The sequence below is a fragment of the Sus scrofa genome, chromosome 14 (assembly GCF_054392235.1).
Source record: "Sus scrofa isolate SSC_HxYL_T2T_F1_AM1 chromosome 14, Sscrofa_HxYL_maternal_Yorkshire_Landrace_v2.0, whole genome shotgun sequence".
Taxonomy (NCBI): Eukaryota; Metazoa; Chordata; class Mammalia; order Artiodactyla; family Suidae; genus Sus; species Sus scrofa.
Window position 1 is genome coordinate 48345817 of NC_139396.1, and position 27762 is coordinate 48373578.

Below are 27762 nucleotides of genomic sequence, written 5' to 3' on the forward strand. Positions count from 1 at the left end.
TGAGAGGTGTGAGTGCTTTAGATGGAATAGATAAAATAAATTGCAATTAACAAAATGACTCCTGTAAGAAGGATATTTATGAAAAAAAGTAGGTTTTAATTTTTTAATATTTCAAATTTTATTTTATTCTTATTCTGTTAATATTAGGTATGAGAAACTTACATGCTTGCCATGGCCAGATAGGGAAATCAAGTTAGCCAGATTTATGGAAGTGGTGGAGACTGTGGGGTGTGAAGAACTCAGGCTCTTGCCCAAGGATTAGATGCTTTTTTTCTTTTATTAATAGTTTCCAGGCAGAAAGATAATGCTGTTGTGGAAAGTATTCTTCTTCTTCTTCTTTTTTTCCCCAAGAGAAGGCAGAATTTGATACCGAATTCCCATTCCACTCCCATTTTAAATGTTGACAACCTATGTCAACATTTTTTAAAAAACTTTGGGCATATGGACCTTACAGGAAGCAAAGGGATTGAGGAATAAATCTAGGGGGCAAATATAGCATGCAGCCATCAGTTTAAATCTCTTGATTTGGGTTTTGATTAAGGAATTGAACTAGACGGAATTCTTTCAGGTGAATTGTCTGTTTTCTTCATGCACAGAGGGAAGGGGGAGATTTGCTTGTGAGTACGTTTGGAAATAAACCTAATCTAAGGCCATGGAGCCTGTTTTCATATTTACTATGTGGTTTTCCTATCTGGACCTGGCAGCATGAATGCAAGACCATGGTCTTGCATAAATGGCCCTAAGGCCCAACGCTCAAAGCCTCCGCACACATTAAGGACGCGGTCCGCCTAAGACCAGTTCCAGCTTCCGCTAATGTCTTGGTTCTGTGAGGAATTTAAACCTCCGCTTTCACTTACGAATTCAAGAGTGAAAGCTAGCATTGGGGAAGATGTAATTCTAACTCTTCCTCTGGGCTCTCTCCTACTGGAGACAATACCCTAGCTGTTGTGTGGGTGGTGTTCCCATTAAGCTAATGAGACTCCTACATGCAGATGAGGTCCTGGGAGCCAGGCTGGATGATCGCCCTATGGCCACATGTTAATACTGCACTGGCTATCTCTTAACCCTAAACAGAATCTCCAAAAATGTGCTTTGCAGTATAACAGAACGAATATTGAGTTTGGCTTAAAGAGAAATCAATTTTTCTATAAGTAGAAAGGAGGTAACTTAGTGTTGCTTTAAGGCAAGGTTACTGCTTTTGATGAAATGATAACATATTCAGAAAGTAGAAATCGTGCTTGCTGTTTTTTTCCCAGAGGGATGGGGTCAAACTGAGCCCCAGGATTTTTGAGTGAGTGAGAGCTGTGAAGGGTTGAGGGCTAAGACTATTCTCAGCAGCCAATGGATATTTTCATTGTATTTGAAGAGATCTGCGTGCTTTTTGCTTTACCTTTGCTTTGGAATTAGGCTTTCTTGTTGCTCTTATTCTTAAAAAAAAAAAACAATCAAACAAAAAGGCCGTAAAATTTAAAACCAGACAGTGGCAGGTACCATACCCATTTTGTAAGCTTACTTGTACTCAGTACTTGAGAACCTAATTAGTGCTCACCCTCGTGTATCGTTACCACAGGCTCCAAATGGGTAGTATTCTAGGTACCAAGACAAGAATTCCCAAGCATCCTGTGTGTTTTTGTTTTTTTGTTTTTTTTAAAGATGATGAAATACAGCAGAAAGGTCAAACACTTGGAGATTAATGCCATGCATTCTCATCTTTCATAAATCTAGGATAAATCATTCCCCTTAAATGATAAACAAAGCTGTTAGACATTATTGGTGTCCCCAGGCAGAGGGCACGTGTCCAGGCTGGGATGCAAAGGGATTTGAGGTAGTACTGTTGCAGGACTTCTGTACAGAGAGACAGGATACAAAGGCCTTTTTGCCAGGAAGCAGTGTTTATTTGTGCCAGCACTGGCTTAGTGGATTCATATCCAAAGGCAGAAACCCAAATGAGCCCAGTGGGGAGCTGTCTTATATACCCTCCCTTATTTTTTTCCTTTTACACTTTGATCCCTTTGTCCCCCTTATAAAGTAACATACATTCTGTAATTTCTGAGTGGAGGGTTGTAGATATGCTTGGCCCAGGGATTCATCTTATGTCACATTGTTACAGAACTGGGCATGCTTATACAGGTTCTGATGTTGCATGTTGCCTTTCCTTTGCTCTGGGAGGGCTCTTCCCCATCCCCACTGCAGTACCCACCCAACATTAAATTACATTAAACCACATCTCTAGCAGTGATGCTCCATTACCACTGTCCTTTGGGCTCCATGAAAGGGATGGGCTATTTGGTGAAGGTATATTGCAACAACTTCTAAATTCCCTGTTTAACAAGGGAAAGAGTATTTGAGGAATGGGTATCCAGCTGGAATTTTATAAAAGAGTCATTCATTTCTATGTTACTTAATTTTTTTCTGGCTAAACTAGTGATCTTTCCATTTATATTTCAAAGAGAACATGAGTTTAAAATTCAGTGACCTCCTTTCTGTCCTTACCCCGATTCCTCTCTCCCCTTCTGTCTTGGTCACAGGCTGTCCTCAACAGGTCAAAGGCTGTGATTTCTAGAAATGGCAGCTGAAGGCAGAGGCTGGAAGGATTCATTAGCTGTTTAATAGGGAAACTCAGAGGGCCAAACACTCTTCCACTTACAGTGGGAACCACCACTGTGCTAGGAGGCTGTTTATACCATCAACCTTGTGATAGTTAATATACAGCCTGTGGCCTCATTGACTTTATGATGTAACTTCAGCATCATGTGAGTGACCTGATCTCACTTGTTAGTCCCAGGACAACCCCCTCCTTGGCTTTTTCCCTATGGAATTGTGTGTATGTTTCTTGTGACTCAGATCCATATCCAAAAGGCAATACAAGGAGTTCCCGTCGTGGCGCAGTGGTTAACGAATCCGACTAGGAACCATGAGGTTGCGGGTTTGGTCCCTGCCTTTGCTCAGTGGGTTACCGATCCGGCGTTGCCGTGAGCTGGGGTGTAGGTTGCAGACGTGGCTCGGATCCCGAGTTGCTGTGGCTCTGGCATAGGCTGGCAGCTACAGCTCTGATTAGACCCCTAGCTTGGGAACCTCCATATGCCGCGGGAGCAGCCCAAGAAATGGCAAAAAAAAAAAAAAAAAAAAAAAAAAAAAGCAACGCAAATGTGTGTTTTCTCCATCACTCCCTTTGCCTCCAAGCCACAATCCTGTGCTCTTATAATAGGGAGGAACAAACCTGACTCCATATTAGGTCTTTTTCTTTTAAACTATGTATTGGATTGCTTTTGCTTAGAATGTTAAGCATGTTGCCTAGAGCCTGAAATATACAGGAGAGCCCCTGCTCAAGGCTCTGACCTTTAAAAGTATAACACTTTTTCATTCATACAGAGATAAAATGTTGCAGAACAGAGTATAACATTTGTTGGAGGTTTACAGGAATATGGTGACCTGACCTTTGGGAACAACTGCAAGAACAAAGGATTCTGGCACTAAGACGTTGCCAACAACCAACCGCATTGGTCCCGTATCCTGCCTTTAAAAAATGCTTTGCTGAAATCCTCTGGGGAGTCTGGGGAGTTGGGGGCATGAATCACCCATTCTCCTTGCTTGGCCTTGCAATCAACCTTTCTCTTCTCCAAAAGCCAGTGTTTCAGTTTGTTGGCCTCACTGTGTGTTGGGCACAGGAACTTGTGTTTGGCAACAGCCTCACAGAAGATTTTTTTATTCCCTTCAGTGACACCGTGGGAATCCCCTGAGCTGGTGCATTGAACCCTGTTCCCCTTGGGAGAAGTGCAGAATTCACTCCATCTAAAAACAGACATTCTAATGAACATTTCCTCTGCCACCAAGCCTGGAGAAGGGACATATGATGGGCTAGGTTCTCCCTTAAGAAAAATGCCAGTAGTTTCTCCCTTCAAACATAAGACCAGCCATTCCAGCTTGGGAAAAAAAAAAAAAAAGCATGATTCATGCTTTTTCTAGTTTACCTGTGATACTTAGTAGGGCTAGTGGGAGAAAAGGTTCATAACATCTCAAAAACTATGGAATAATAGAGCTGGAAATGATAAAATAGGTAACTACCTTCTTGATTTGCTTTTTTTTTTTTTTAATTCCACCATCTGTGGCCAGTAGCATTTTAGCCACCCCTGTACTGATGGAGGGATGTTCTTAGCATGCGTATTTACAGGGTTGAATGTCCTGGGGGAAAGAGAATGGATTTAAACCTCATTCTACTCTATTTGTGAACATCTAACCTTGCATTTCCTCTTGTCTCTTCTACCTCCCCTCTTCTTTATTTGTGTAGTTTTACATATTTGTCCATGTGTACCAGCGTGCTTGTAAAAACAAAGAGATGGACTCATGCACCAGAACTTTATGGATGGGCAGAGAAGATCTCTACAACTTTTCAGGCCATAATTTCAAATGTATAAGAAAAATTGTCACCCATTTAATTTTGTACCAATGAACTGCATCTGTATTCTAAGTCCCCATGGCTGTACATCTTATTTTGGGGTTCTTTTATTTCTCTAAATGTGGGGGAGGGATAGTTCATTACCCAAGGTGTTGGGGGAAAGACCTTGACAAGAGGCTAGTCTGGGCTTCCATCGGGGTCCTGGGCTGGGCAAGGGCAGAGACCCCTGTTCCTGGACACAAGGCTCTTCAAGGTCTCCTCCCTCTCACCATCGCCCACCTCTGTCCCTGGCTGTAGTTAGGACTCTGAGGGCTTCCTCAGAACCACCTGCCTCAAATATCATGGAGTCATTATTAAATTACAGTTTCATTATTCCCCTGGATTCATACTAGGGAAGGAGACCTCTGACTTTTTGCCTTAAAACACCCCAAACATACCCGATGTTTCTACTGTTTCCCGTCAGGCAAAGAACAGAGAAGGACAACAACAAGTGTCTCTCTTTTTCAGGGACCCACACTCTTGATGGACAGCTTGTTTCCATGCCACCTAACCCATCAGGAGAATTTGAAACTTTGGGATGAATTGTGAGCATCTGGATGTGTGTGTGTGTGCGCGTGCGATGATGCTCTCTGCATTTTGCAAAACCTTCCTTACCATGGCTTCGGTGCACATCTTTCCACCCCAGTCAGAACCATGGATTGCAAAGTTCAAAAAAAAAAAAAATCAGAAAAACATTCCAGGTTTTTCTCTTTGTGTTGTGTTTTCCTTTACCCGAAATCACAGCATGGGATGTTTAGATGCTAAAGGAGAGTAAGGAGAAATAAAAAGAAGGTAGAGAGGCTACACCCATGGGTCACATTGAAGTGATGCTCTGAACCCAAGTCTGTGTGCCTGATGCACAGTGAGGCCAAATAGCCCAAAACGCTAGAGTTTGGAGCAGAGAAAGTTTTCCTGCAGAGCCCAGCAAGAACGGGTGGCTGATGCCCCCAAATCCTGTACTCCTCAAAGTGTTTCAGCAAAGCCTTTTTAAAGGCAAGGTGAAGGTGGGGTGGTCCTAGGGTATGTGTGCTGAGTTCATGCACAATTCTCTGACTGGCTGATGGAGGAGTCACAGGGCAGTGTGACAGGGGTTAATGTTATCCCTCCTTAGGCAACGAAAGGTCTGGTGGCTATGTGCTCATGACTGAGTAGTTACATCTGCGAAACAACTTGGGTAATACGTGTCAGACTGTTATCTGGGTACTGCAGAGAGAAGCCACAGCAGAGGCTATGGGGAAGAGTCTGCCCTGGGGAGAGCCCCTAGGTCCTTCTGGGTTACAGTGACACCACACTGCATGTGTGTCCCAAAACCATGCATATCTTACCACGTCTGTGTAGCTCCAGGCCAAGCTGCTTGATATCGCGTTTAGTTTTCCCCTCCAAATTTCTTTTACAAATAAGAAAAATTTTTAATGGCTTTTGTACATTGCTAAAGGAGCCTTCTGCCCTACAGAGGGTTTAATAGGCGGCCTTCTCTATGAGGTCCTGGATCCTCTGCTGCCACCTTTCCAGTATGGCTTATTTTTTTAGGGCCACACCCACAGCATATGGAAGTTCCAGGTCAAATCAGAGGTGCAGCTGTCGGCCACAGTCATAGCCACAGCAGTGCCAGATCCGAGCCACATCTGCGACCTACACCACAGCTCACAGCAGTGCTGGATCCTTAACTCACTGAGCGAGGCCAGGGATCAAACTGCATCCTCATGGATACTAGTCTCTTCTTCTTGAAATGAAACACATTTTCAGGAAACCCAACACTCCCTGTTGTATCCTGTCCCCCATTATTAAAAATAAGGGTTTTGAGTAATTTGCATTGCCAGGTGTGACCTGATATTTAAATTTGGTTTTAATTTAGAGCTTGAGACACATAATGATTCTTTTCTCTCCCTTCTGCTGCAATTCACCTGCCCCATCTCCATGGTTTGGGCTGGCATTTCTCCTTGTAGGTGACATGAAAGTAGAAATGTTTCCAGAAAATTAAAATTGAACTTGAATTTCTCATTCTCTTGGTTGCTTTGGAATGATTTCATGGAAGAAATGATGACAACTTTGTTTTGTTTTGTTCGTTTGTTTGTTTGCTTGCTTTTAGGGCTGCATATACGACACATGGAAGTTCCCAGGCTGGGAGTTGAATCAGAACTGCACAGGCAGGCCTACACCACAGCCACAGCAACCCTGGATCCAAGCCTCATCTATAAACTACACCACAGCTCACAGTAACACCATATCCTCAACCCTCTGAGCGAGGCCAGGGATGGAACCTGCATCCTCGTGGATCCTAGAGTCAGCTTAGTTTCCACCGAGTCACAATGAGAATTCCTGACAATATTAACTTGTACACAGTTAGGGTTAGGGTTTGTAACCATCTGTAAATAACAAATGGTTTCCTATCTCTATATAACTATTTGTTGACATGGAAGAGAAGAGGCCTGGGACAGTTAACTCCAGTCTTAGTGGCGGTGCCTCCCCAACCAGCTGACTCTGTCCGGTGGGGACATTGTACAGATCAGGAAATGGGGCACTTCAAGGTGAGTGGGGGGTTCTCATCCCCAGAGTGCCTGATAGGCCCCTCCCAGGTCAACACCCAGATATATAGAACTCATAGAACTCATAGAAACCAAGACAAATGCTCCCATCAGTATTTTTTTTTTTTTTGCGACCCCTTATTGAAATAGAACTGTGGTGGTTTAACACACTTAGACATTGTGGGACCTGGGGTCTGGGGCCCTTTGCTTCAGTGTTTGCAAATGGACAAACACCTCCTCAAGCAACAAAATACAAAGAAACTATAAGGGACAAATAACTGTGTACATGCAGAGTTGGGGCATATTATGGACAATAAGATTAAAAAAAAAAAAAGACGAAGAAGAAGTTCCTGCTGTGGTGCCAGAGTTAAGAATCCAACTGCAGAAGCTTGGGTTACTGCATAGGCATGGATTCTATCCTCAGTCCAGATCAGCGTGTTAAAGTATCCGGTGTTGCCACAGCTGCGGTGTAGGTCACAGCTGCAGCTCTTATTCAATACACTTCCATGTGGCCTGGAACTTCTGCAGGTGGGTCCATTAAAACAAAACAAAACAAAACAAACAAAAAAAACCAACAAAAAAAACTCCTGCCACTTCTTCTTCTTCTTTTTTTTTTTTTTTTTGTCTTTTTGTCTTTTTGTCTTCTTAGGGCCGCTCCTGCGGCATATAGAGGTTCCTAGGCTAGGGGTCTAATCAGAGCTACAGCTGCCAGCCTACACCACAGCCACAGCAACACAGGACCCAAGTGGTGTCTGCAAACTATGCCACAGCTCACGGCAACACTGGATCCGTAACCCACTGAGCGAGGCCGGGGATCGAAACTGCAACCTCCTGGTTCCTAGTTGGATTCATTTTTGCTGCGCCACAATGGGAACTCCAACTCCTGCCACTTCTGAAAAGCTGAGAGCAAAGGCAGGGTACTATGCATGCCCTTGCACACAACACCCCCAGAGGGGTGGCCAGATCACCCCTCTGGCCCACTGCTGGACCTGCTCCTACCCTCACCCCTTCTAAGGAACCACCCTCCCCCCCACACCGCTCTGCAGCGAGCAGGGAAACTGCTCCTTGTTTTTGCTCCCACTTCCTGTCCCTGCTTTATCAGGAGCCCCAGTAAAGCCTTGCCTGGATTTCTTGTCTGGCCTCTTACCAATTTCTATTGATTAAGGAAAGCGGAGAACCCTGGTTGGTAACAATGGAAGCAGCCTTTTAAAGCAAATACTTTTAAAGCATTTTTATATGTTCTCCAAAGCAGAGCTGAAGAGTATTTCTGGGCAAAACCCTTCCAGAATTATATATTGTTTCTACTTGCTTTCTGTGAATTGAAATTTAAAGCCAACAACCAGTAACATCCCTCAGACATCCAGTTTCTCATTTGACATTGGGTAATTTCAAGGATTATTGTTATTCCCCACCCTGAGGTGCCATCCCTGGATTTTTTAATGTGCTCTCAGATGCCAGAGTCAGGAGCCAAAGAGATCACAGTGAGGGAAGGTTGAGGACTTCGTGAGGATGCTAAGTGTGTACCAGCCAGGGAACTGGATTTTTCAGACTGGGTGGGAAATGACTTCCTCTTGACCGGAACATTTTTTTTTCTTTCTTTTTTTTCCCCCCTTTTTAGGGCCCCACTTGCAGCATATACAAGTTCCCAGGCCATGGGTCAAATTGGAGCTGCAGCTGCCAGCCTACGCCACAGCCACAGCAACATAGGACCCGAGTGGCATCTGCAACCTATGCCACAGCTCACGGCAACACTGGATCCTTAACCCACTGAGCGAGGCCAGGGATCGGACCTACAGCCTCATGGATCCTAGTCCTGTTTGTAACTCGCTGAGCCACAGGGAACTTGCTTCTTATAAGCTCAGCCCCTTCTCCCAGGGGCAGGAGAAGAGGGTGAGGGTGGGATTGCCCTGAAAGCTGAGCTCTGTAATTGAGGCTTAACACACAGTTCTGCACTGTTTTGAAGGAAACTGTCTAGTTTGAAGTCAAAACTTTTTTTTTGGTAGCATGGGGAAGTTCCCAGGGCCAGGGATTGAACCCCTACCACAGCAGTGACAACACCAGATCCTTAACCCTCTGCGCCACCACGGAACTCCAAGAACAATCAAAACTTGTATGTTGAATTTGCCTTCTGAAAATAATGACTCAGCTGACACACATAGGAGTCCACTAGGTAATTAGGTTCAATCGCCATTGACCACCCTGGTTTGCCTTAAACAGAAAATGATTTCATTTAGTGTGAAGTGCAAATGGAGCATCTCCATGCCTTGTGTGTCTTAGTGATACAGGCTTGCTTCCCATCCCCTCGGGTATACTTAGTTGCCCTACTCGTTCTGTCCAACAGAAAAACACACATCAAATAAAGACAATGGGGGAAATAAGTAAGGGAAAATATCTGTGGCTTCACAGCGGAGAGATTACAATGATGTCATCCTGGGACATCAGGGATGAGACTCCTGCCACGTCTTCCGGGATTGGGTGTGGGGTGAAAGCAGAGGTGACGCACTCTGTGGCCCTGGGAAAGGACCCTAGGGCATTTGGCATCATAGCTGTCTGCTTTAATGGGCACTCAGGGTAATCTGTTCAAAGCTAGTCCTATCCCCTGGCATTCAGGCCAACAAGTCAAGAAAGCAAATGTGTTTTCAAAGCCTGTTGGTTTAAAAATGGTTTCACACACACCACCTTCCTTTACTAAATCTGTAACTGGAGTTCTTTTCCATGGCTCTGAACAAAAGCAAACTCTGCCCCTCCTTTGTTATTGTCTGGAAGGCAAGAGAGTTGGTTTTTTTTTTTTTTTTTTTTCCCCCTCCAGCTCAATTAATTTAGCTTGGAGCATTTATCATTTAATCGAAGTGACGGGTTTCATAAATATTCATTAACCCCAAGTGAGTTTCAAGGGTCAGCAAGCCATGTGCCATGAAGGAAGAACAGGGATGTTTTGCCATCCTCAGAGCAAACTCACGTTCATGAATGAATCAGCAGCCTGTACTTCGGTAAATTCAGTAGGAATTCACTGATGGCCCTTAGGTGTGAGGTGTGTGCCTGAGGATTTAGCTGTGAGCATAGCTCATCTGCTCCCTACACAACTTTTCATCCCTCGCTCTGTGGTCCATTGACACTTACGTCCATAGCATTTTTTTTTTTTTTCTACTGACATCCATTATAACAGATTTCTTTTTTCTTTTTCTTTCTAAAATTTTTTATTAGAGTTGATTTACACCATCGTGTTAATTTCTGTTGCACAGTAAAGTGATTCAGTTATACATATTCTTTTCATATTCTTTTCCATTATGGTTGATCACATAATATTGAATAGAGTTCCCTGTGCTCTACAATAGGGCCTTGTTGTTTATCCATCCTAAATATAATAAATAGTTTGCCTCTGCTAATTCCCAAATTCCCATCCTTTCCTTCCTGACTGCCCCCTCAACCTTGGCAACCACAATTGTGTTCCCTATAAACAGATTTATATTTAAAGAACTATAGATATATAATCACAGAAATATATTTTTATCAATGTAATGAATAAATGTAGAGGGTTGAGAGAGAAGAGCTTAAGAGGTATAGAAGACAAAAGTAAGCTGTGGTCTCGCCTGGGTGGCAGAATGATGGTTTTCTTCTTTTTTGTTTTTTGTTTGTTTGTTTGTTTGTTTTTTGCCTTTTGTCCTTTTAGGGCCACACCCACGGCATATGGAGGTTACCAGCTAGGGGTCAAATCAGAGCTGTTGCTGCTGGCCTACACCAGAGCCACAGCAAAACCAGATCCGAGCCATGTCTGTGAGCTACTCCACAGATGGCAATGCCAGATCCTTAACACACCGAGTGAGGACAGGGATGGAACCCACAACCTTATGGTTCTAGTTGGATGTGTTTCCGCTGTGCCATGACAGGTACTCCTTTTTTTTTTAATTTTTTTTTTTTTGGTTATCTCCTTTTTTGATTTATTCATTGTGTTAGGATAAGCTATATTATGCTGTTATAACAAATATGGTTAAAATGTCAATTCCTACAGGCAAAATGTGTAATTCTTACCTGTTCTGCATGTTCACTGTGAATGAGCTATGTGTGGCTTTTTTTTTTTTTTTTTCTTTTTCTGCAGTACCCCCAACATATGGAGGATCCTGGGCCAGGGATAGAGTCTGAGCCACAGTAAGACCTACCACAGATGTGGTAACACTGGATCCTTAATCCACTGCACCACAGTGGGAACTCCTGAGCTGTGGTTCTGTGCCACATCTTCTTTATGGGACTCAGCTGATGGAACATCACCTCTCTGGAACATGGCTTGCTATCAAGTCAGTGGGAAGAGGGAGTATGGCAAAAACACAAGCTAACTTTTACAGCTTTCTCATGGAAGTAGCATATATTGCTTATGATCACGTTGTATTAGCCAATGCAAGTCACATGCTCACTCCGGATCTTGGGCATGGGGGCAAGGATTTATGATCCTCCCACAGGCAGCAGCAATGCAAAAAAGGGTACCATATAGGCATGAAGGATGGAGAATCATCCAATAGGAATTGTCCTTTTTTTTTTTTTTAAAGAAACATGGATTTTTCTTGTGCATTAAGAGAAACTCTGATTAAAATTAACATCAGAAATGGAACACCTTACAAGCTTTATAGATCCTGGAGAGCAGAGACCTACAGCAGATTCGCCTGCCTAAACTCAGTGCCCAGCAGGGGGCTTGGCATGGAATAAAGAATTGCTGCAAGAAGGAAATGGACGTTAATGGAAATCCTAATGGCAAATTCAGATTTACCCTCCTGGAAAGAATTCTCCACATGTCATTGTAAATGAAACACTCTTTTGTTCTGAAATGGATGATCTGTCTCCCCAGTTGATAACTTCATTTTCTACCAGTCACTATGGGACAAAAGAGGATTTATTATTTCTCCTTGACTCTCCTATAGAATCATCAGCCAGTCTGGACACCTCTGGGACTTCTGCCGATGATCAAAGAGGAGAGAAATCAAAGTTAAACCAGATGGTTTCCATGTACTGTCCATTCCAATCTCTTAGGGCAGAACAGTGGTGAACATCGAGGGCCTATTACCATCTCATTCCTGGCTTCTCTCAGGAGACCACACTGAAGCCATCACAAACCTCTTTCCTCATCAGAAACTATATTTCAGATGGGAAAATCAAGCAGAATAAACTTGCAACAAGCGATTAGAAGGGGCTGTGTGTTTGGCGAGAAGCAGATTTCCCATCGTTTATAATCAAGGGAAGCTGACTTTCTCCTTTGAACTAGAAAAAAAAACCAAAAACAAAAACTGAAAGGAGAAAATTATACCCAAGTCATAATTCAGAGAGAAACTTGAATTCAATTGATGCTACAAGTTTGAAAGGTGCAGTGTAATAATAACAAGGAGGGGGGGTTTTGCACTTTCTGGATTTAGATCTTTTTCTGGATGAATACAAATACAGAATCAGCATTGTTTCCTAATGAATTCCAGCCACTTAAGTTGTCTCAATGGATAACAAACATCTCTAATCTGAGCTTCTGCACGAGCTACCAGAAAGAACAGTGGAAGCATTTGAGCATTGTGGAAGTTCAGTGGGAAGAGCTTAATTAAAGCCACTAGGGCAAAGAAATTCTGCAGTATTAAACAAAGGTATAGAAAAAAAGTTGAAGAATTCTGGATATATACAGTGTTGTGCTCATGAAGGATGCCTGATATAATTGCTTTACTAAACATATTAGTATTTTTAGAATTAGAATATTACATTTTGTGAGACAGTCACAGGGTTTTTGTCCATGTCTGTGAAACATGGTACCTATAATATTGATAATGGTACTCTTGTCTTTTCGTCAATGGGTAAAGATTTACTTTTGCTAAACTGACACAGAAAACTCTCATGTGGTGAACAATTGAAATCAGAATTAAATAAAACATTTTTTTTGGCCACACCCATTGTATGTAGAAGCTCCCAGGCCAGGGATCAAATGCACACCACAGCAGTGACTCTAGCTAGAGCCACAGCAGTGACAATGCTGGATCCTTAACCTGCTGAGCTCTAAGATCAGAATTTATCAACTTTGTTCTGGATCTTTAAATCTCTAATCCACTCTTTGTTATCCCAGTATTTAAATCACTTGTCAAGCATGAAGCTCCATTTTTTTTTTTTTTCCTTATTGGCTAAAGAAGAAATGAGAATTTATTTAATTGGGGCAAAAAAAAAAAAAAAAAAGGAGGGACAGGGCCATGAGGGGTGAGAAAGAGAACAGAAACATGTTCGAAGACTCTATTGTATGATGAAATAACTCCCATCAGCTCTAAATCTTCAGCAAACCTAATTAAAATTGTTTTGTATTAGTTAGCTAATAATTCTGTGTAACAAGTAAACCCCCAATTCAATAACTTTAAACAATAACTACTTAGTATTCGTAAGACTGTGGGTAAACTGAGCAGTCCTGCTGACCCTGACTGGTATTACCTTAGAAGTTCCGCCCCTACACCCCAGTTTTGCCTGGCATTTATTTGCATGCCTGGTTGTCAGCTGACTCTGGGCCAATTTAGGATAAATTCAGCTGGGGGGACTGCTATGCTTTACTTGGTCTCTTATCCTGAACAAGTGAGCCTAGGCTTATTCTCATGCTAGAGCAGAGGTACGAGAAAAAGAAAAAGAAAAAAAAAAAAGAAAAAAGCAGAAGCTTGCAGACCCGCTTGAAGCTAGACTCAAATGGCACGTTGCCACCCCCACCTAAAGCCAGTCAAGTGGCCACACGAGAGTGAAGGTTGGAAAGGGCTGGGAGATATTTACAGGTTAAGGGCTTCCAGGAGGGAGGGGTGTCCCTTCCTCTGCCCTTTGGCCTGCTTTGCAGCTTTCAGCAGCTAGGGGAGAGGGAGAGCCTTCAAGGACAGAAGATGCATATATGACTGGTTGGAAAGTGGCAGGAACAATGGGAGGTCTGTGGGTGTGGCCTTAGCAGCATCTGTTAACACCTACTGGTCCTTCTGCCTTTCCTTTCTTGGAAGAGTCTACTTCCAATTAGCCTAATTCTTCAGCTTAGACGTAAGTCTCTGAGAAAGCCTTTCTGAAGCCTTGCCATCCTGATTTCTGCCTTGTATCTCCCACTGTAGAATTCATCACCTTGTTATTTAATGGCCCTCTGACTTATTCCCTATCCAGGCACCAGATGATCAAAGGGTGGAACTGTGGTGACCATTGAGTTCCACAGTGCCCGGGACATAATACATTTTCAATAAACCCTTGGTGTATTTTTTTTTTTGTCTTTTTTTTTTTTTTTGCTATTTCTTGGGCTGTTCCCACGGCATATGGAGGTTCCCAGGCTAGGGGTCCAATCGGAGCTGTAGCCACTGGCCTACGCCAGAGCCACAGCAACAGGGGATCTGAGCCGCGTCTGCAACCTACACCACAGCTCACAGCAATGCCGGATCATTAACCCACTGAGCAAGGGCAGGGCCCGAACCAGCAACCTCATGGTTCCTAGTCGGATTCGTTAACCACTGCGCCATGACAGGAACTCCCCCTTGGTGTATTTTAAACAGCATTTAACTATGTCTTTAAACTCAAATTTAAACCTGATTGTAGAAGCCTGAGTTTGATTTCCCTCTGGATCCTGGACAAATAATTCACATCTTCTCAGGGACATGGCATTTGACACTGGACTTGAGAAGAGCATCCCCTGTCTGTCAAGGGCAAAAATCACCTTTCAGGACGTTCAAATGGAAACTGTAGAGCAGCCAAGAAAATGAAGCTGTAATAAGATCTGAGTTTTCAGCTGAATAATTGGATTTCCAAATATATGTGTACTTTACGTCTCCTTGTATTAATCACTCATGGAAAATATATTGCCATTAGATAAAATAGTGTATGACAACAATCAGTAGACACATAATGATTTTTCTCTTTCACACTTGGTTAGGCTAAAAAGCTCACCATAATGTGCTGTCAAACATAAGTGATTACTATTATTAGGAACAAAAACACAAGGAGTGTTTAGTGCTCGCTGCTCTGTGGATGCAAAACCAGGCTTGGAGTAAATTGTGGAGAGCAGCCTCAGACACTGAATCTCAACAAGGTGATTACAGTTATCCTTAGCTACTGTCTCAACCCCAACTTAATTAAAAGCATGTTTTAAAACTGAAGTATATTTGCTGTACAATATTATGTAAGTTAGAGGTATACAATAGAGTGATACACAATTTTAAAGATTATTCTCTATTTGTGGTTATTATAAAATGTTGCCTGCTTTCCCCATGTTGTACAATATATCCCTGTAGCTTATTTTATGCATCATAATTTGTACCTCTTAATCCCCACCACCACCACTGGTAACCATTCTCAATATCTGTGAATCTGTTTCTTTTTTGTTACATTCACCAGTTATTTGTATTTCTTAGGTTCTAAATGTAAGTGATATCATACAATATTTGTCTTCCTCGCGCGTAGTTATTTTACTTAGCATAACACCCTCTAGGGCCATCCATGTTGTCATAAATGGCAAGATGTCATTCTTTTTCATGGCTGAGTACTATTCCATTGTGTATATACAGTTCATCCTTATCCATTCTTCAGTTGATGGCCACTTAGGTTGCTTTCATCGCTTGGCAAGTGTAAACAATGCTGTGACTAACATAGGAGTGAATATATCTTTTCTAATTAGCGATTTTTTAAAATCTTCAGATATATGCCTTGTGGAGGAGGATTGCTGGATTATATGGAAACTCTATTTGTAGTTTTCTGGGAAACTTCCATACTGTTTTCCACAGTGGCTGCACCAATTTACATTCCCACCAACACTGTACAGGGTTCCCTTTTCTTCACACACTCACCAACAGTTTTTACTTATTGTCTTTTGATAGTGGCCATTTTGACAGGTCTGATACCTTAATGTAGTTTTGATTTGCATTTATCTGATGATTAGTGATGTTGAGCGTCTTTCGTCTATTGGCCATCTGTATGTCGTCTTTGGAAAAATATCTGTTCAGATCCTCTACTCATTTTTAAATTTAATTTTTTTTGATGTTGAGTTGTATGAGTTCTTTGTATGGGTTTGCTCTGTTTTTACTCTTGCCTTCAACCTTTCTCGTGAGCATGAAGAGTTTGTGGAAAAAATTCTGCAGGTGCATGCAAATTGCCCCATATCCAAAACAGAGATTCCATCATCTCACACTCACCCACTCACAGCCTTGATCAATTTGTTAATATTGTTTTCACCCAGTTCTAGGCGGCCATCCTTTCCCCTCATCCTCTGTCACCAGGGAAACCAATTTTTTTTTTTTTATCTTCTGTCTTTTGAGAGCTGCACCCTCAGCGTATGGAGGTTTCCAAGCTAGGGGTTGAATCGGAGCTGTAGCTGCCAACCTACACTACAGCCACAGCAATGCGCTATCCGAGCTGTGTCTGCGACCTACACCACAGCTCACAGCAATGCCAGATCCTTAACCCCCTGAGCGGCCAGGGATCAAACCCGCATCCTCATGGATACTAGTTGGGTTCTTTAACCACTAAGCCATGATGGGAACTCCACCATGGAAATCAATAATGCCATCCGATTCTCCTTAGCTGGAGGGCTTGCCCTGAGTGGATTTTAGGATGGATAACAGTCCAACAATCTCAGCTCTCTAGTAGATTAGACAAAAGTGATTTTTAGTGCATCTGACTTTTTTCATTGCTAAGTTGAGAACAATGCTCTTTCCAACAAAGCAAAACCTCTTCAGTGCTTTGAAAGGAATTTAAAAAATGAGTGAGTTAAGAGCCCCAGTAAGGGTGAATATAAATTGCTGGAAACTAATTGTAGCCATGAAAACAGTCATTTTCAATCAGACTAAAATGTAGCAGCAAGGACGATATATGGTAAAAATATGTCATTACTATTTGACAAGTTTGCAGTTTCTGCACTCCAAATTAATGAAAACGCCCTCTCCTTTAGGAAAAAAAGTACTTTTAAATAGTTTTAAATTTTATTTATTTTATTTATTTATTTATTATCTTTTTAGCACGCACCTGCAGCATATGAAGGTTCCCAGGCTAGGGGTCTAAGCGGAGCTGTAGCCACTGGCCTACACCACAGCCACAGCAACACCAGATCTGAGCTGCGTCTGTGACCTACACCACAGCTCATGGCAACGCCCACTGAATGAGGCTGGGGATCGAATCTGTGTCCTCATGGATGCTTGTCAGATCGTTTCCGCTAAGCCACTATGGGAACTCCATTTTTAAAACCATTCCAATTAAATAATAAATTTTAGAAAGCAGCAGAACATGAAAATTATAAAATAAAAACAATTAAAATTATTAAAATCCTACTTCCCAAAGGAAAAAATATATTAATAAATGGCAAATCTTCCCACATAGTAATAAATGGTTATCTAGGTTTTTTTGAACATAAATATTGGATTCCATTTCCAAATAATTTGGTTTCAAATAGCGTTTCTAAAATAATGCCATGCATACAAAATGGTACAAGTTTCAGGCAAAATGCTACATGGGAAAATAAAAAATCAGATGACATTTGACTTATGACTGATGAGTATGTGGCCTGAGTTTTAGAACGGATATGACTAAAGCATGGTTTGTTCTTCCTTATTTACCTGAGTGAAGCCACATCCAGATTTAAAACTTGTAGTTCAACTCTATAAGCCATTATATAGTTTTCACGAGACCTTTTTTTTAATTCCTTTTTAAAAAATTGAAGTATGGTTGACTTACAATGATTCAGGTGTACAGCAAAGGGATTCACACACATATTAAACATGTGTGTGTGTGTGTTTGTATATTACATATATATCCTTTTTCAGATTCTCTTCCCTGTAGGTTATTACAGGATACTGAATATAGTTCCCTGTGCTCTAAAGTAGGTCTTTGTTGTTTATCTATTTTATATATAGTAGTTGTATCTGCTAATCCCAAATTCCCATTTTATCCCTCCCTTACCTTGCCCTTTGGTAACTATAAGTTTGTTTTCAATCCAAGACCTTTGTAACCTGTCTTCCTATTTAAAAACAATAATTAATTCCCCAATGGGCTTTCCAGATCCTCATGATCTGGGGAATGTGTTGTCATTGAAATGGGGTTGCTGTTTTGAGTTGTAAGCTGCCAAGACGTTCGTGTGCTGGATAGATGATGCAGGAGCCAAGCAGGCTGGATTTAGGAGTTTTAAATAAATGCTCAAGCAATGAAGACACCAAGTGACTTTTCCTTCCCACAAAGAAAGCACTTCTTTGCACACACACAATTCTTTCCCTTGGAGATGAGATAAGCAGGTGGCTGCAATTTATATCAATTAAATTGTGACCTCATTTCTGTAATTTGCATTTCTTCTTTCTTAATGATAGCTTTTTAACAAAACTGCTGATGGTTAAGCACTTGTGTGGTTTGATTTTTTTCTATGTCTGTCTTCTTTTTTGCACTACTTAGAAAAGTTTTAATAAGAAATATAAGCACTCTGTACTGGAAACTTCATGAACAAAGAACTAATGGACTTACTTTTTATTAAAAAAAAATCGTAGCACCAAGTAGAGCACTTTTGGGAATGATGAGTATGGAAATTATGATTCTGCATTTTGGTCTTGTAAAAGTTTTGTCTGTCAGCTCCTGAGTTATCCTTACACTTAAAATTTTCCTTCCTCCCTCCCTCCTTCTCTCTCTCTCTCTCTCTTTCTTTCTTCCTTTCTCTCTCTCTCTCTCTCTCTCTCTTTCTTTCTTTCTTTCTTTCTTTCTTTCTTTCTTTCCTTCTTTCTTTCTCTCTCTCTCTAATTCCTTCCTTCCTTCATTTGGGTGTGCATTATCCCTAGGCCAGGGACCAAACCTGAGTCACAGCAGTGACAATGCCAAATCCTTAACTGCTAGACCACCAGGGAAGTCCTAAAGTTATTTTTCTTGAAAACACAATGTCAAAACATGAAATCAAGCGACAGGCAAGTAAGATAGTGGCAGTGAACGCAAGATGTTAAAGTAAAATTGGCTAAGTTGATAAGACTGAATAGTTACAAATAGTGATGAGTGTTGTTTTTGTTAGGAACGAATTTTCCGTGTTTTTATTGTATTCCATTTTTCCTGCTGTCGTCATATTGATGTATCCTTGTACCTGGGCAACTGCTTGGTTTGTGAACGTCCTAAACATGAGAGGAAGATGGAATGAAGCTTGACTGGCAGTTTTGTAGGTATCTGGGATGCAGCGGTGTAGCACTTCATTTTGCATCTAACAGTTTTGCAGTTTTGACTTTCAAGCAACTGCACCATTAGCACCATCAGCCTCAACAGGACATTTTTTCCTCGCCTTTCTCCCGGGATCCTCCCTAAATCTTCATCAACCACAAAACAAATAAAAATAGCACTGACTCCATCACAGATACTGTTCCCCAAAGCATTTTAACAGCTGTATATACCTACATACACATAGGTACTTACACCCATATAATATACATGTATATACAAAACATATGCATATATAATATTCATATTTTAATATATAATACATATGTTCTAAATATAGACAGTAATATACATACACTGCATTTGGGGGTACTTGCTTTGAAAGTTTTAAGACTTAGGTTCATCCACTCAGACCACAAACCTTTCCTGGGGACGGTCTATAGGCTGGCCATGTTGTCACATGGTATGATGCTTCATAAAAAAGGCAAAAGTCCATCCTTTCTGTCACTGTCACTGATGATGTAGTGCAATTCGGTTTGGGGGGGCATGTGGGGAGCATGAAGCAGATGAGGAAGGGTGTTCAGATGGAAAGGAGGGAAGGTCTTACTAATGAGAGTGATAAATAACAGTGACAGATAGGGATAGCGATTGTGATAATAAAGATGATGTCATTAATGTGGAAGATTAATCAGCGGAGAGCCCTTCCTCCCTCCCCCAAACACATGGGACAAGTACGCTTTCTCCCCTAGTGGTGTCTGGCTTGACCACAGATTTGCTTTGGCCAGTGATATGTGGACAAACATGGCGGGGTGCCAGTTCCAAAGTATGTCAAGTTTCTGCCAGTCGTGCTTTCCAAGAATAGCATCCGACAACAGAGCTTTTATTAGAGTGTGATGTGCAGAAGACTGCTGACCTTAAGGCAGGACGAATGCGTTTGCTTCCTGTCAGCGATGACAGGGAGAGACCCACATAACTATATACAGATCCGTATAACTATACACAGTTGTGTATAGTTTTAAAAAATTGCATGTAATGAGCATTGTTGTTCTACATTAATTCCATATTGGATCATTCCATATTGACACATTGTCAAAATAGGGTCATCTCCAGACGTTGAAATTTGCAGGGTTCAGTGTAAAATGGTGAATAAATAGAGTTCCTCTATAAGCAAATAGGCTAAGAACAGCTTCCTTTTTTTAAATTTTTCAATGTTTCACTGTTTTGTTCAGTGTTCATCCCCTCGTGCCCTGTGTACTGTCTGGTACAGAGTAAATAGTTAAATATCTTTCAGTAAATGAATCGAGTTCTGAAATAGCACTCAGTATTTGATCAATTTATTCTCTCCGCAAGTACATATTGGTTGAGTAGAGAAGCAAAGCTTAGTACTGTTCACAGATGCCATGTCTGCCATCCTTCTGAGAACACGGCAGGTTGTTCTGATTGCCCCTCTTGCAGGGAGGTGGGGCCCTGTGAATTGTTGAGCTGATGGAAGATGAAAAATGGAAGCATTTATTTGCTTGGTCTCGACTCTCCATCTCACTTCTCCACCTCCATGATTATGAAATCTAAAATAAAAGTTATTTTATTGAACTTTAGTTGATTTACAAAGTTGTGTTAATTTATGCCATTCAGCAATGTGATTAGTTATACATATATATACATACACACATATATAAATTCTTTTTTATATTCCTTTTCATTGTGGTTTACCACAGGATATTGAATAGAGTTCCCTGTGCTTTACAGTAGGACTTCGGTGCTTATCTATTCTATATATAATGGTTTACATCTGTTAACCCAAAACTCCCCGTCCACCCCTCCTCCACCTCCCCTCCCCCTTGGCAACCACAAGTCTGTTCTCTATGTCTGTGAGTCTTTTTCTGTTTCATAGAAAAGTTCATTTGTGTCATATTTTGGATTCCACATCTAAGTGATACCATATGGTATTTGTCGTTCTCTTTCTGGCTTACTTCACTTCGTATGAGAATCTTTAGATCCATCCATGTTGCTGCAAATGGCATTATTTCATTTTTTACTGCTGAGGAGTATTCCATTGTGTGTGTGTGTGTGTATATATATATATATATATATATATATATATATATATATATATATATTCAACATCTTTATCCATTTGTCAGTGGACATTTAACTTACTTCTGTGTCTGAACTATTGTAAATAGTGCTGCTATGAACACTGGGGTGTATGTATCTTTTTAGATTAGAGTTTTCTCGAATATACCCAGGAGTGGGATTGCAGGATCACATGGCAATTATAATTTTGGAAATCCAGTTTTTTTGATTGAGCCTTCATCATCCTGGGTCTGTGAACAACTATAGTGACAGAATCTTTTACCCCATTGACCCATGTTAGTCTGTCAGATAAATACTTTTGGGTCGTTACAAGCCAGTGAGGTTTTGCTTTTTTTGGCACAAGCTGGTTCATCCTGGCTGACAGGAGCTCTGCTCGCTGCTAAACATTGTATTACATGTGATAAACAAGACAGCCTCCACCCTAAAAGTGCTAACACCAAATTGAAATGCCTAGTAGAAACTAGGCAAGGGATGAGGTAGAGCTGGCAGGTGGACGTAGCTGATATCAATCTCTCTCTCTCATGTATATACACACATATATAAACTCTATATATTAAATCAATAGATCAATAGACTTCAACTCTATATATAGTATATATTTTTATATATGCATATAAACTATATATTAAATCAATAATATATTATACAATATATAATATAATCTATAATAAAGATATACAATAATATGTACTTTAATGGAGAGTTTATATGCATTTATTTCAACATTTGTATATAGAATTGAAGTCTCTTGGTTTCTATTCTCTTCCCCAACCACGATCACTTGCTATTAGATAACCACTATCCTGACGTGATGTGTATCTTTCTCAGAAACTTTTTATTTGGTAACGTGGGTGCTCCCACTCATAGGAGTTTAAACCACCATCTGCAGCTGGAATTAAGAGTATCCACAAAAGAGAGATTACAAATGTAGACTTACAATGACCAGAGTTAATGAATATTAATATTTCACAAGGAGTCAATCTATCTCATTACATTTTACATTAGTTCTAATAAATCTTTTCCCACCAGCAGTCCTGACAAATTCAACAGACTTTATAAATAATTAGCCAATGCCAAGTGGGTCATAAATTCACCCCAACTTTGGAAAGAGTCCCAGTCACTACTTTTATGCTGTGTTCTTGCAAACAATCCATAATTCACAATTAACCCCGGTTTAAAATGTGGCAAGTATTTGATCCTATCAAATGACAGGTTTTGCTTAAGTGCAAAAAAAACCCAGTTAAACTCCCTGTAATTGTAGGTTTGGAGAATGTTAATTTCAGTGTTCTCTAGCCCCATGGGAGGACTGTGCCAAGAATAATTTTTTAATGAAAGATACTCTATGGAGGAAAAAAATCCCAGTTCAGAGAAACAACTGAAGTATAAATCGGAATCACAGAAAGCTGCAGTTCTGTAATTGATTTTACTACTTTTTCTCCCATCAGAAATTCAGTAAAAGCAACTATGCAAACTATTCATATCCTTTCACCTGTTGTGTGCACCTCTTTAGTTAATGCAATATGGTGATTTATCGTGAAGATGCCTCCCTGTCTTTTAATCTTCTAACAGGAAAAACAGTACAATTAAGTTTTGACTTTTAAGAAGCACACGGCGTCTACATTTTAACAGGTTCAATTCCCTCTCCTTTACACTCTGAAAGGTCACACAGTCTGACACCATATTATTATTCAACATTTTCTAGTGAATAAGACAACAAATGAACACTTATAAAGCTAAGGGAAAGGTAGGTTTTATCAGGCTTTGTTTCTAATTTAAAGGTTTTTGGGGGTAGATTTTTCCCTTTCAGTAGTTAGAAGACTAGTTCATAAGTAAGTTATAAGTTCCCCAGCATTTTACACAGATTTATTTATTTATTACTGCTTTTTAGGCCCGCACCTGCAGCATTTGGAAGTTCCTAGGCTAGAGGTTGAACAGAGCTGCAGCTGCTGGCTTATGCTTATGCCACAGCAACGCTGGATCCAAGATGAGTCTGCAACCTACACCACAGCTCATAACAATTCCGGAAACTTAACCCACTGAGTGGGGCCAAGGATCAAACCTGCATCCTCACAGATACTAGGAGGGTTCATAACCCACTGAGCCACAACAGGAGCTCCAGATTAAAAAAAAATGTTTTAGGAGTTCCCGTCATAGCTCAGCAGTTAACAAACCTGACTAACATCCATGAGGACTCAGGTTCAATCCCTTGCCTTGCTCAGTGGGTTAAGGATCTGGTGTTGCTGTGAGCTGTGGTGTAGGTCACAGATGCAGTTCAGATCACGTGTTGCTGTGGCTCTGGCATAGGCCAGCAGCAATAGCTCCAATTGGACCCCCAGCCTAGGAACCTCCATATGTTGCAGGTGCAGTCCTAAAAAAACAAACAAAAAATTTTTTTAAATTAAATTGTAGTTGATTTTCAATGTTCTGTCAATTTTTGGTGTACAGCAAAATGACCCAGACATATAACATTCTTTTTCTAATATTATTGTCCATCCTGTTCTATCACAGGTGATTGAACATAGTTCCCTGGGCTGTACAGCAGGACCTCATTGCTTATCCATTCCAAATGGAATAGTTTGCATCTACTCACCCCCTAATCCCTGTCCATTCTAATATCCCCCACCCCCACCCTTTGGCAACCACAGGTCGATTCTCCATGTTTTATGCAAATTTTAAAGCTTTAGGTTGAGAACAAAAATATTCAAATTTCCATTTCAAAATTCAACTATTCAGCTTTATTATTTATTCATTTATTTGTGCTTTTTAGGGCCTCACTCGCAGCATATGGAGTTTCCCAGTCTAGGGGTCTAATCGGAGCTACAGCTGCCGGCCACAGCAATGCCAGACTGGAGCCACGTCTGCAACCTACACCACAGCTCACGGCAACACTGGATCCTTAACCCACTGAGTGAGACCAGGGATCAAACCCAAATCCTCACGATTCCTAGTCAGATTCGTTTCGGCTGCTGCACGGCAGAAACTCCCAACTCTTCAACTTTAAGTGTAAGATATATGTTTTACATTATATTAAATATAAATAATATTCTGATATTATAGAATAAACTATAATTGAATCATAAAATCACACCTTTGGGGGAAAATTAAAAATATGACATTTGGGAAAAGAATTAAAATGTCATTTAAAGGCAGCAGGCATTTCTTGTGTTGTCTTCGAGGTTCCAGGAAAACTGTGTTGCCAGAATAATGATTTACTGAATGAAAGTGAAGTTGTGACGATTTAGCAGGTAGAGCTAAAGATATGCAGTAAAAGCCCCTTTGAAGTGCTGAAAATAAACTGAGTTACTCTCTGGAAATGTGCATACCTTCGCTCTAAATTGTCTACTTTAGAATATTTCAGAAAACACACAACTACCCACGCAGACCTCTCACTGGTCTTCACAATGGTGATGACATCACACACCATGTAGCCTCTAGAAAATTCCACTGTGGTATTACAAACATTTTCCTGACCTCACTGTCTCCTAAAATGGTTTCCTGAGACCCTAGAGGGTTTCCCTGATGACATTTGGAAAGTACTGTCCAACATGCAGCATTTAGAGGATCTGAATAATTTAAAAATGCCTCCTTCCAGAGTTCCCCTTATGGCTCAGCAGGTTAAGAACCTGACATAGTGTCCATGAGGATGCCAGTTGGATCCCTGGCCTCGCTCATTGGGTTAAGGATCCAGTGTTGCCACAAGCTGCAGCATAGATCACAGATGCGGCTTGGACCTGGCATTGTCATGGCTGTGGCACAGGCCCAGGAACTTCCATGTGCTGCAGGTGCATCCCTGAAAACAAAAAAGAAGAAGAAGCAAAGAAAGAAATAATGCCCCCCTCCATTATATGATTTCTGCCCATGTTTCGTCACATCCACTAACTCATTTGACTCTCACAATGTCCTTGTAAATACGCAAGACAGGAATTCCGAACCTGTTTCTGGGTGTGAAAAGTAAGGTCCCATCACTTCCCCAAGTTTGCCTAGTATAAGTTTCTCCACCAAGACAATGCCCCCAAGTTTCAGAGTCCAAATCTAATCGTCTTTCCACAAACTTTCTCTTCCCAACATTTATCACATCGACAATAAATGCTCCCTGTGTGTATATGGAATCTCAAAATCAGACAGAATGATCATGGGAAGAGCCAATTAAACCCACTAATGCACATATAAACACACAAGCAGAAAAGCTAGACATGTGTGCTCTTTCCACCTGACTTGAATAAACCCATCATTCCCTTTACTAACCTCTCTCAGAGCTAATTCATAATCTTTCAAGTCGTTCAATATTTCAAGTGGCAAAATACTGTAAAATATCTCAAAATATTCCCAACCTGTCTTTCCTTCCTCTGCAGCCCAGACCCTCTCTGACCCATGACACTTTCCCCTTAACTGCCACTTTTTTTCTAGCAAATGTGCCCACACGATTTTTTTTAAGTTTTATGAATATAATTGACAATGTTGTGATCCTTTCTGCTGTACAACAAAGTGATTCAGTTATAGACACACATCTATTCTTTTTCAGATTCTTTTCCCACTTAGATCGTCACAGAATATTGGGTAGAGTTCCCTGTGCTCGACAGTTCCCTTTGGACAATCATTCCACATACCACAGAGTGAGATCCTATATAATTATTTCCATCTTAGCTTATGGCTTTCTGGGGTCTTAGAAATGTCAACCTACAGAGAATGGGATGCACAGGAAAGATGGTTTAAATAACCTGCTTCCATATCTGTCTTTATTCTCAAAGAATTAAAAAAACAAACAGAAAGAAAACATATATGGACTTTTCTGGTGGCTCAGCAGGTTAAGGATCCAGCGTTGTCACTGCCGTGGTGTAGGTTCAATTCCTGGCCTGGGAATTTCCACATGCTGCAGGGCATGGTCAAAAAAAAAGGAAACATATAATCCATAACCCAGTAGAAATTCATTTCCTTTCACAAAAAATAGTTTGGAAAACCATAATTTATGAGGCGATAGCATTTTTTAAAATGATAACCCTTTGAATGATCTGACATTTAGCATTTTTTTGGCCATGCCCATAGCATATGGAAGTTCCTGGGCTAGGGCTGGCATCTGAACCATAGCTGTGACCATAGCCACTGCGGAAACAACACTGGATCCTTAACCCTCTATACCACAGTAGGAACTCCTGTCTTTTGAAGTGAATTTCTCATGGAATAGGACAATATGACATATTGAGGGCAATTATCTTAGCAATGGGAATTGTTAGTAAGGCTCATTATCAAATAAAACATTGAAATGCTTACCACGCATTTTTAAAGGGACAAAGAACATATTAGAGGGCAGGGGTTATGACCCTCTTCAATCTAATAGAACTTTAAGAAGACTTCCAAAATGGAAAAATTTAACTGAACGAAGTAGATTATTATAAATGGATGGGACAAAATGACAGATAATCTTCCTTCTAACAATGAGAATCATTATCACGTTACATTACTGCATTCAAGGTGAAAAAAAATCTCCAGGAGTAACACGAAAGGAAAATTCTCCAATAAAATGGAAAGCATTGGCAAAAGAACTTGTCAACTGTCCTCGCATAATGTGAGCCCACCATGTTTTCTTTAGAAGAATTGATGCACAGGATACAGAGGAAAAAATGCCAGACCTTGGGATTAATTTGCAAAAAAAGATCTGCCGGCAGCAAGTAACATCTGGGCCAGTCCATTACTCTGACAAAGTAAGTGGCTTTGTTGATGTGGAGAGATTTAAATGTAAACAGCTGCAAATAAGACAGGAAAACTCCCTCCAAGAGCTTTGAGAAGGGCAAGGAACTTAAAGTCAAATGGAGGAAGAAAAATATGCAGGAAGGAGGGGAGTGATCAGTTCTTGAAGGATCGCTCTCCCAATCTGGCCACCTGGCGAAGTTCACAAGTGGAAGTCCCTGATTGAGGGTCTCTCAAAGGTCATTCAGTAGAGCCTTCTCTGGAGCCACTTGGATAGAAAGAAGGAAGGAGAATTCCCCAGAAGTGGGTAAGGATATTTGGGTAAAAATAAGTACATAAAATAATAATGATTATGTTGATGATGGTGATGATAAGATTTGTAACAAGAGGACACACACGTCCCAATGGCATAACCAAGAACAAAGGGATCTTTCAAAAACCTCTTAGAAGCCCATATAGACTCAATAGGTTTGTGTTGAAGCTTGTAAACTGTAAACAAACTAAAGCCACTTGGATTCTTAGAGCTATTTATTCTAATTTTACACACAATTCCAATGGAATTAGTCATTTGTTTAAAGGAATAGTATTGAGCTCTCAATATAGTCTCACTACATGTCAAGTCCTAGATGAAGAAAAGAGATCCTTCCCTGTTGGAAATTATATTACCAACAAAAATTTTTCTCAAGCCAAGGTTGTTTACAAGAAGCACTTTTGCATGTGTTGAGAACTTTTAAGAAAGGATGCTAAAAGCAATGAAAAGAGACAGCATATGGAAGTAAGATTGGAAGGTGAAACTATAACAACCAAAGAGAAGAATCCATAAAGCTTGCTTGTCCAAGACAGTGGAAAAAAGGAATAAGCAGGATTAGAGAATTCACTCCAGAGATAACCACTGCA

At 40.8% G+C, this 27762-nt stretch overlaps 2 long non-coding RNA genes across 4 annotated transcripts in view; one reads left to right on the plus strand and one right to left on the minus strand.

Moving 5' to 3' along the window:
- Positions 1-27762, plus strand: part of LOC146396532 (uncharacterized) — a 213513-nt gene that overhangs the window by 97453 nt on the left and 88298 nt on the right. The window lies entirely within an intron of this gene.
- Positions 20511-27762, minus strand: part of LOC146396533 (uncharacterized) — a 65510-nt gene continuing 58258 nt past the window's right edge. For 2 of the 3 annotated variants that reach the window (XR_014827358.1, XR_014827355.1), the window contains exon 4: positions 20516-20651. This is a non-coding gene — a long non-coding RNA (uncharacterized LOC146396533). Of the gene's footprint in view, positions 20652-27762 lie in introns of all 3 variants that reach the window. The other variant, XR_014827352.1, reaches the window with a different exon arrangement.